Raw genomic sequence first — 11019 nt, forward strand, 5'->3', positions numbered from 1 at the left:
TCTCCCTCAACTTTGGTTGTCCTTTCTTCTTGGTTAGCTACAAAAACGATGATGATGTGATGATGAATGAATGGTCTTCTAAGTGATCGAGTTGACTTGTATATACATGTCTAGGAGGGTCGAATAATTGCCTCTAACACTCACTTGTCCAAGGAGGGCCAACGTGGTTTTGTGTTGACACTTTGACTCAAAAATAAAGTTCTTTTTTCTTCTTTTTTTCAAAAGTCTAAATGGGACTTGACTCAAATACATTTCTTTTGACTCATTAAATTCTTTTTTTACTCTATAAGTATGAAGAACATGCTTTGGTTAAAAATAAAATAGTAATAATAAATATGTCAATGATAAAATTACATTTTATTACATTATGAAGATCGATGCTAGTTACAATTTTCAACAGAAGGGGAGCAACTAGTCTTTATCACTGAAACCATGGTGCATGTGCCATGAACCCTTTATAGCGAAAGATTATAATTGTTAACCTTTTAATTTGTTAAACAATTTATAAATGAGTAAAACATGAATGATGCTTGTGCAATTATACCTAGATATGCTTGGACAAGGTCTTTATATCCAAAGGTTTTTTTTTTTTTTTTAATTTAATATTATTTATATTATATTTAATCTTATTTATGTTTTTATGTTATAGTTTGTTAGAAACCGAGAAAATAATTGGGGTTGAAACAATGTTTTAACAAATTTTAACAATTTGCTCAAAGTAAAACTACTCAGCAAGATAGTAAAAATACAACCACACCAATCTCATAAAGTATGGCCACAATATTTCATTGTGGAAACCCAACTGGGAAAACCACAATCTCTTTTTAATTATGATGCACAATAAAGCTACAACTTCATATTACATCAATTTCCTTAGGCTACAACCTACTAAAAGCTTCAACCTTCTTTCTCTCTACAAGCACCAATTTGTTGATTTCCACAGGTGCCAACCTGAAGCAAGTGCCAACTTCCTGTTGTGCAAGCACCTACCTGAACAACTTTTCAGATCCCTCTTTCATAAATATTCATACTTAAATCAAAAGGCCTCTCTATCATATATTCATAAATAAAAATTCTCGTCTCTTAGATTTGTTTTCAATTCAAATCACTCACTCATGCTCAATATGAGATTATCTCAATTTACACACCTTCATCCATTTATTCACTCGCTGAGATTCTTCACATACCATCTCACACACTTCCCTTTAATACCTTTTCTCCGACACTATTGTTGCTTCTAAATATTTAGATTTGCTTCTATTCTCAGTTGATTTTCTATTTATAAGTTTAACAATCGATTCCACTTCAATTTTGTTCTTTAACTTACCTGTTGTTTACTTTGTTGTTCAATAAGTTAAACACTATGGTTATCTTCTCTGACTGTACTTCTCTTATTAATCTTCAAAATTTATTCTCAGTGAACCTCTTGAACTCTGTTGAATTGATGTTGTTATGATATGCATGTCAATATATCGTTTTGTTTGTTTTAATTTTGGCATTGAATACCAAGTTTAGAATTCCAAATTTTCAAACACCAAAATTGTAACTCATGCACAGGAACACCAAAATTAACTCTACATAATGCCAAATTTGGTTTAAATATCAAAATTATGAACACCAAATTCCTTAACGTTGAACTTCTTAGCCCCTTTCTCGTTAGCACCTTTTCCACAAAACCACGGGCTAGACCAATGGCTTAACTTAGTGGGCGCTTAACCTTTATTCTTGAAATCTATATCTAACTCCTTTTTGTTTTGCTTGCTTGTCTAATTTACTGGATCCTTGGATGCACTCGATACTCTTTTTATGGAACCATGTTAATTGTATAACCTTGACCTGTTTACCTTTGCACCCAAATTTGGTATTCGAGTGTTTTTGAGTTATGGTGTTTTTTCTAAATGCTTGGAGGCTAGGATACTTATATACCCCAAATTTTAAACCCATGGCATGGATCCCAAAAATTTTCCACATCACTATCCTATTGTCCATGCCATGTCATCCTTTGTTGTGCCATCTTGTTGCATTACAATGCCATGTTGGCCTCATGTCAACTCCACACATCTTCCATGTCGCATCAACGCCACCTAGGCTACAATTTGTGCCTTGTTGGCCACTTGCACTTATAACCTTGGTTGATTGTCAATTAACTTCATGTTTGCTTGATCAACATTTGAGGTTAATTATGGGCTACCCCCCCTAAATACTTGATAGTTAACAAAGCAGGGGGGGTTCTGCAATTTGTCGTATTCATGATTAACCCCTTGAACACTTTCCTCAAAGCACACCACTGACCAATATCCACCACTTCAATCCAACTATTTTTGTTAATTACGAGGCCCCTTGTATTCTCGATTGTTAATGGAGGGGCGGGGGGGTCCACAATTTAGTGTTTAGCAATCATGGAACCAACACCAAAAGCTAGAACCCTGACCTTTGACAACTATCCGCGCCAGAGTTTGACAGTTATCAGCCATGTCATCACCTATCAGCACCAAGTCATCCACCTGTCTTTGCTTTCACTCTATGATGCTACGTGAACTTGTGTGTTGGTTAGCGAAAAGGTTCTCGTTCTTAGAGTCTGTCGATTGCGGCATCATCCAACTTTGAACCTCCACGAACCTTTTTTACTTTCACTTCGTGGCGTGATGACGTGTTAGATTGTCAAGTTGTCCTACCAATTTCCATACTACATCATCATCATGCCACATGTCACCCTATGAGTAGTGCCACTTTTCACCCAACAAAGGGCCACTTGGACACTTGAAAGTATTAAATTTTCATGCCATGTGTCACTTAGCACATCATGCCATGTGTCACCTACCACATCATGCCATGTGTCACCTACCATGTCACCATCACGTTGACTTGTCCTACCAATTGGTTGCAACATCTTTAGTGCCCACCAATCATATTTTTCCACTTATCATTGCTTCCACCTCATCTAATACAGAAGAAGGCCCCGGGGTCCAGTGGTTTTTTGGCAATTTCCTTTGTTATTTCAAAAGGGTCTATGGCGTGGAGTTTATGTATTTATGTGACTCGCAAAGTCTGTCAACTGCAAAGTTTTTCAATCGTGGAGTCATGGAAAGGCTTGTGAAAATTTCAACCTAGACCTCTGTGATGCGACGTCAAAACATGTGTTTGTAGTAACAAGACTATTCCCATCCCACGCAATTTGTTAATCACAAAGTCTATCAAATAGTGGAACCATGCACCTTGTAACCTTTCCAAACTTTGAACTAAGATAATTCTTGATCCCTTAAGAGTTTTTCCAAGTGCCATATGCCATTGGAAAGGTCTCTTAGAGTAATACACAATGAAACACTTTGCAAGTTTATTTAAACAATTTTCCTATAGACAAAATGCCTTCAAAGATAGGCTCCATCTCATCAGTGATAATCATGAACAAAATCTTGACTAACTCCCCCTAAACTTGTATTAACTTGTTCACTTAACATTAATGAAAACACTTTTCTCAACAATCTCCCTCTTTGGCATTAATGGCAACACCACCAAACATTCTAGGACATTAATGGAAACCCCATAACTTGAGTTCTCTCCAATTTTGTTGTTGTTTTGCTCACTTTCCCTGTTTAATGCTAAAAAGCCAATGTTTGCTTTCACTCCCCTTGAATATCTTCATATCGATAGCCACAAGACATCACATCATGACAATGTTTTCTTATTCTCCCCCTTTGACATCAATGGCAAGGGGTTTAAATTCTCCCCCTCTGATTATGTTGTGCTAAGGTGAGATTCATGTGGACCTATATGCTCCTTGGAAACTTGATATCTGATATTCAACTATCCCTGCACTTATTTGGATAGTTTCCCTCATTGCTTATCAAGAAGGCTAGTTAAGAAAGGAGAGAGAAATCACTCCCAACTTCTGCCTTAAATACTCAAAAGGTTCTCGTGCAAGGGCTTTGGTGAAGATTTCAACAACTTTCTCTTTTATCGGAATATATTGTAGCCTCACAACCTGATTGGTAACATGTTCTCTAAGAAAATGGTACTTTACTGGAATACGTTTGGTTTTTTAATGTAGAACAATATTCTTAGATATGTTGATAACACTTATGTTATCACAGATAATGGCAATAGGATTTGCATGAGTTATCTTCATATCCTATAAGATTTGCTTCATACACAAAATCTGAGTGCAACTAGTCGCTGCAATGTACTAGGATTTTGCAGTAGAAAGAGAGATAAATGTTTTCTTCTTGCTCAACCAAGCTGCTAGACACTCTCCAAGAAAGAAAACACCTCCACTTATGATTTTCCTATCATCTACATCTCCAACCCAATCAACATCTGTATATGCAGTTAGTGAGATTTTTTTACATTGTGGATACCATAACCCATAATCCACTCTCAACTATCTTAATATTATTTTCATTGCTAAGAGATGACTTTGTTTGGGGGTTAATTGATATCTAGAAACAACATTAACATGTTGCATAATTTTTGTTCTAGTAGCTATTAAATAGAAGAGGCTTCCTATTATTGACCTGTACATTGTCTGATCTACCTCATGTGACTCATCATCTTTGTTGAGCTTACATCTAGTGATGATTAGGGTACTGACAAATGAGTGTTATTCATATACCATCTCACACACTTCCCTTCAATACTTTTTCTCTGACACTGTTGTTTCTTATGACGATCTAGATCTGCTTCTATTCTCAGTTGATTTTATATTTCTAAGTTTAACAATCAATTCCATTTTGGTTATGTTATTTAAAATAATTGTGTTTTACTTTGTTGTTCAGTAAGTTAAACAATATGATTATCTTCTATTACTATACTTCTTTGATTACTCTTCAAGATTTATTCACAGTTAACCTCTTGAACTCTATTGAACAGATTTTGTTATGATTTGCATGCCAATATGTAATTTTGTCTATTTTAATTTTGGCAATGAACACCAAGCTTAGAATGACAATTTTTTTAAAACCAAAATTATAATTCATGCGGGAATGCAAAAATTAACTTTGCAAAATGCTAGATTCCTAAACATCGAACCTCATAACCCCTTTCTTGTCAACTCTTTTTCCATAGAACCACGGGTTGGACCAATGGCTTAACTCAACTGGAACTTAACCTTTTATTCCTAAACTCTGGATTTGGCTCCATTTTGTTTTTCTTGCTAGTCTAATTTATCGGATCGTCGAATGCACTGGATACTCTTTTCGTCGAACCCTAGCCACTGTGGAACCTTTACCTTTTTACATTTGCACCCCTTGACAGTGTTGGAAATTCGTCAACCAAGGGGATCTCCCTGACATGAAGTCCCAATTAGACCTCATACCACTTGGAGTAGGAGCCCCAACTAGAAATATGGTCAGTTGCCACTAGTCTTAAGAATTTTCCTTGGTTGCAATTGTCAACATAAGAGATTATGCTAACAATCTTTGACAAGTAAGTTGACACTGTGAGACATACAATTGCAATTTATATAAGGTACTTTCATGGAAGGGAAAAGAGAGAGTGCCGCTCTTGAAGAAAAGTAATAGTACTATCCTAAAAGAGAGACACAAGAGCATGAAAGAATCATTGATTAACCTGCAAAGTAGTTCACAAGATAACAATGATGATAAAAGAAAATAACAATTCACATTTAGTGAGATACATAACAAAGCCAATGAAATAGTTCATTTTCATTAGTATGTGTTACCATAAACACATGAAAGAATGCTCTTACAATCATTCATGACATATGCATGAAAGTGTGATGGATCTGAGAGCTTTATATATTAAGTGAAAATCCCAAGATACACAATTACAATGCTACCACACTAGCCCCAATAGTGGAACATTAAGTCTCTACTTGATCCTCCAAAGAAATATCTTCTCTCCTATGCCAAAATAGAGAAGCCAAGGTGAAAAGTCCAAAGTAAAATGTCCCAAACCCTTGAGTTATGAGGGTGTATTTATAAGAAATGAGGTGAATCTTCACCTCCCATGTGACTCTTTACCTCCCTCATGAATCTTGAGCTTCTCCTATGACTTTTCAAAATCCTATATGATCTTTGGACTTCTAATAAATCTATAACTTTCTAGTGACCTTTCACATTCCATGTGGGACCCTTGGCCTTCCACACATTTTACATTTTGTCATTTTAGAAAATACAATAATTACATTCAACAAATAATGTGGTGAGATACATTGACACATATGACGTTGTGATGACACTTGGACAAGCCATGACTTGGAATTGATGACATGGGACTTCATTTGATGTGTCTAAGCCATACCTTTCTCCTACTAGTTTCCATCTTTGTGTCTTCTTCATGATGGATCTTTTCTTTTTCTTTATATTCACCCTCCAATGAGTTTGGATCAATGTTAGAACTTTCCAAGTCAACATGAGATGCCACCATTCTCATGGTCCAAGATTTCTTTATGTCCTTCATGATGGTTCTTTTGGTGTTTCTTCTTCGCAAGTGCTCTCTTGTAGCCTCTTCTTGATGACTTCCCTTGTATCTTCATGATAAGTTTAGCATGTGTTTCATCTTCATCCTACCAAAGCTTGGATGATATGGAGTCTTCCTTGTTGTCTTGATATTCAATCCTTTTTCATGATCTAGTGTCCCTTCATCTTTTGGTTGATAGTCTTTTTGTCTCTTCAGCTTCACAAGTGTGTTCTTGCATGATCTCCTTGGAAACCTCCTTGAGCATCATGCTATCATGTTAAGATACAATACATGCAGATGAAATTCACTCATGACAAGATGACATTAGTCCATAAATATCCTAGTCTAACTTCTTCATGTAATTTACTAATTGGATCTGGAACTGAATGTAGGACTGAGGAGGAGGCTCAGGGATTGTGTAGTTCTCATTTCCACGGGGCAATGATGGAGGTGTGATCACTATGACTATGCAATCCACAGTGGTTAAGGGACTGGGATACATAATTGTGCAGTTGAGGGAGACAGTGATGCAGTGAGGTAGGCTTTCTCCCTGTGATTGCGCAATGTGCAATTCAGGGAAGAATGAACCAAAGGATTGTGCAGTTGCACAAGTCAAGGAGACAGTGAGGCCTTACTACTGACTGAGATTGTGTAGTTCGCAGTGGAAGGCCGATTTGGAGAGAGAATTTCATAGCTTTTAGGAACAAGAGGCAGAAATTGAGCATTGTGATTGTGCAATGTGAAGTCCTTGGAGGCAGTGATTGCGTAGTGCGTAGTTCCAGGAGAAAAGGATGCTTCACTGTGACTTTTGATTTCACCATGCACAGTTCCAGGAGGGATAAAAGTTCAACAAGTTGCAAAGATAGTGAAAGCTTTGAAAGGACTAAGTGTGGGATCAGTCAGACAAGAGAGAAAGTACATGCAAACAAGTCTCGAAACCATGAGATCTCACACTCAGATAACATCAACACATGCCAAAGGAATGCTCAGTACTCAAAATCAACAAGCATACTTTGAAATGACAACAAAGTGACACTTATTTCTAAGTGTGACAGTTGAAACACCACTTTACGACACTTAGAATAGAAGTTACAATAGAAGTGCCGACTGCAACCAGAAAGTACGTTGGGTTGTGGGAGAGTGTCTAGTGTGCATTCTTATGATATATGGGATCATCTAATGCAGAATAGTGTGCTAGTTATGCCTTTAGTGATGCTCTAAGGTGCAAAAAAATGCAGGAGTGCAAACAGTTGAAAGCGATACTTGCGACAATAGGAAAAAGTGAAAATGACACTTGAAAAAGCTAAAGAAATTGAAAGTGACACATGTTATAGTGAATAGAATGCAAAAGCGCCACTTGTGAGAGTGAAAGAAATAAAAAATTAATGTTGCAAAAGTGAAAGTGAGACTAATGAAAACCAAAGTGCACAAAAGCGATAGTTAAGAAAACTCACTGGGATGATGATACAATTGAAACTAGTTATGAGAGATTTGTCAACTTAGAACTGTGCCCTGACTGTTTAAAGCGACTGTGCAAACTCTGTCTCCAAGAATTGTGAAATCATTGTCACCAGAGATTGTGCAAGCACTGTATTTTGGGACTATGCAGTCATCATCCACAAAGAACTTCACAATCACTGTCCTTAAACACTGCACAATCACTATCTCAGCATTTGCACAATGACTATCAACATGGATTGCGCAATGATTTACTATCTATGGTACCCATTGACTACTAGGCTTGCTGGAAAGAAGAGCGCGTGTAAATGCATTAAAGGTTGAGCATGTGTAAGAAAGTGACTTCAATAGTTAGAATCTCACAGGAAAAGTATCAACCAATCACAAAGTGAACATGAATAGCTTGAGGTGATGGGTCATGATATTGTAAGTAGGCTCCAAAATTCAAGTGTAAGCAAAATTTTGGATGGTGTTTGTCATAGTGAATGTGAAAATTCCAATACCGGAATCTTATTGTAGCAACTAATATTATTTCTCTTAATTTTTAATTAATTAACAATTTATCTGCTACAACAAATATCGAAATAAATACACTGCAACCTTCACAAATAAAATTCTATGGAAAAAATAAAATTCTGGAATCTGAGAAATGCTAGCACACGCACATAAAACAAACACAATTATTTTTGGACAAAAGTCCCCAGAAAAACCCAAATTGTGAAAATCTGTGCAACAACTGAGGGTTTTATTACTATCCTACATTGAGAAATTTTGAGTACAACTAGATGCCGAAACCTAAAAATCCTACAGAGAAATACTGGCAAAAAATCTAGTGTGGAATTTTCCTCACCCCACAAGAAAACTCTCGGCACAACTTGCCTTCAGAAACTTGGCCCTTTGACCCTCTTCGCAACCTATTGGACATCAAGCCTCTGCTTGGTCTCTGATGAAGTCGTCCTACCTTCTGTTGGCTGGAAATATGCTTCTACGACACTCTGGGACTCCTTCCTAGCCTCTGGAACTGAAGACGTCTCTCTCTCTCTAAGAAAATAAAACTTTCCTCTAGAATCTATTGCGCTACCCCTATGTCAACTTCTCTATGGCCCTTCTACCTCTCTACAAATGCACTCACTGGATCTGGAATACTTCATCTAGCCTCACTGGCTCTTCCCCTCTCACACTACCTCGATCTCTAGCTCTCTCTGGCAACTCATTGCTGCTACTTTGGAAATCGATCTACCAAGAAATCGAATTGCTCATGTGTCTTCGCAATCACCACATTGACCTCCTCTTATAATCTTCTATTGGAGCACAAACAACCAAAGATAAAAACATAATCGATGGCTAGGATAATATCTGGATTGATCTGTGTGAGTTTCTAGATGTTTCTCGCCTTGACTTAATTAACATTGATTAATTAACCATATTCCCTAAGTTTAGACTTAGGAAATATTTAAAAATTTGTTAATAATGTAATTAAGTCATTTCTAGGTGAAATTTCCAGAAACGATTTTTGGGTTTTGGAGATCTCATGTATTCTAGCCTCTCAACCAAAATTCAAGGCTAGAACACATCCGATGCTACAAAAATAACACTCCCTCTTAGCGAGGAATGTGTTCCAATGTTGCACTCCCTGCCATAACACCCTGTCTCTACATCATCTTCTGTCACGCTACTGATGTTTGGTTGCTACTTCCCACCAAATATTGTGCAACTCTGATAAACGTTGCATCTATGTTGTTGTTGACACTGCCATATTGTTGCCAACATTGCATTTGCGTTGCAACTCCCTCTCATTTGTTGCTACTGAAATTGCAACATCTGCAACTAAAAATAATCCAATACATTGAATCAATTGAGATCAGTATGATGCATCTGTCTCCTGAGTCTTTGACTGCTACTAGTATCTTCACTGTCACTAAAGAATCTACATTGCTATAGACTCTACGTTGTGCCAACTGCCCTGCGTTCTCCAGCATTTGACTGTTGCTAGTCTCTGCAACTGTCACTCAGACTCTGAGTGCATCTACTGCCACTGATCCATACTACTACTGAATATTATGGGCCCTCGTATCCAGGTAATGATCCACGAGGTGGACTCCTCAAGGATCCTTCCCAATCTGTAGCACTTTGGGGCTACAACACCAAGTCACTCCACCTCACCCTTGGAGGTATATCGATGAACATAGAGAATTCTTCCTCCATCCTAGAGGAAAGCCTATCGATCTCTGCAGAAGTTGTTGTTGGTCCTACTTCTCCTCCTTGTCCCTATTCCTGAGAAGACATTGGGTACCGTAGTGACCGAGCTCACCACATCTGAAGCACTTGACCTTTTACAGGTCCTTCTTCTTCTTCCTCTGCTCCCCCTGTCCCTGACTGGGACCCTATAATGCGGGGCCACATTCTCCTCCTCCTTCACCTACTTCAATCCACTGTCACTGCCACTGATGGAGCTCTTCAATAGAGCTTGTATCAACTCCTCCTACTATAAATCGACCTACATTCTATCCCAGTCTAGTAGCATGTTTATGCCCAATATGCTTTGGACAAAGACTTGCCACTCCTCTAAAACATTTTTGAGTGCTAATCGCACTAGCTCCGTGTGTTGAGGCGCTACCCCAACAAATGACAACTGGTCTCGGACATCCTGAATCCTGGTAAGGAAGGGGTCTATGCCTTCCCCTTTCTGCATTTGGATGAGTCTCAGCTTTTCCTATATGTACATCTTCTATTACTCGAAAGTACCCTGGTACAATGTGGAGAGAGCATCCCACATCTACTTGGTAGTATCTTTTCCAGCTATATGTGAAACAAAATAATCCTAGACTCCATCTAGGATCAATAATTTCGCCCGTTCCATCTCCTTCTTGTACTCTTTTTGCTTATATGCATCACGAGGAACCAACACCATTACGTCACTATAGGATTTCATGCCATATTCATATAGAAGGAAGGACATCCTAGCCTTCCATATGACATAGTTGGAAGCTCCATCCAACCTATCCTGATCATGAATTCCTGTAGTGGCCATCTCAACGAACTGTCGAAAACATCCTCTTTCCTACTGCTCGATTGTTGTTCAGTTATTCGCACTCCCTTCTGGAGTAAGAATTTATGCTCACAACTACTGTCGATCTACAAGGA

This window comes from Pinus tabuliformis, chromosome 9 (genome assembly GCF_031772625.1).
Source record: "Pinus tabuliformis cultivar Carrire ecotype Pingquan chromosome 9, CPIR1, whole genome shotgun sequence".
Lineage (NCBI taxonomy): Eukaryota > Viridiplantae > Streptophyta > Pinopsida > Pinales > Pinaceae > Pinus > Pinus tabuliformis.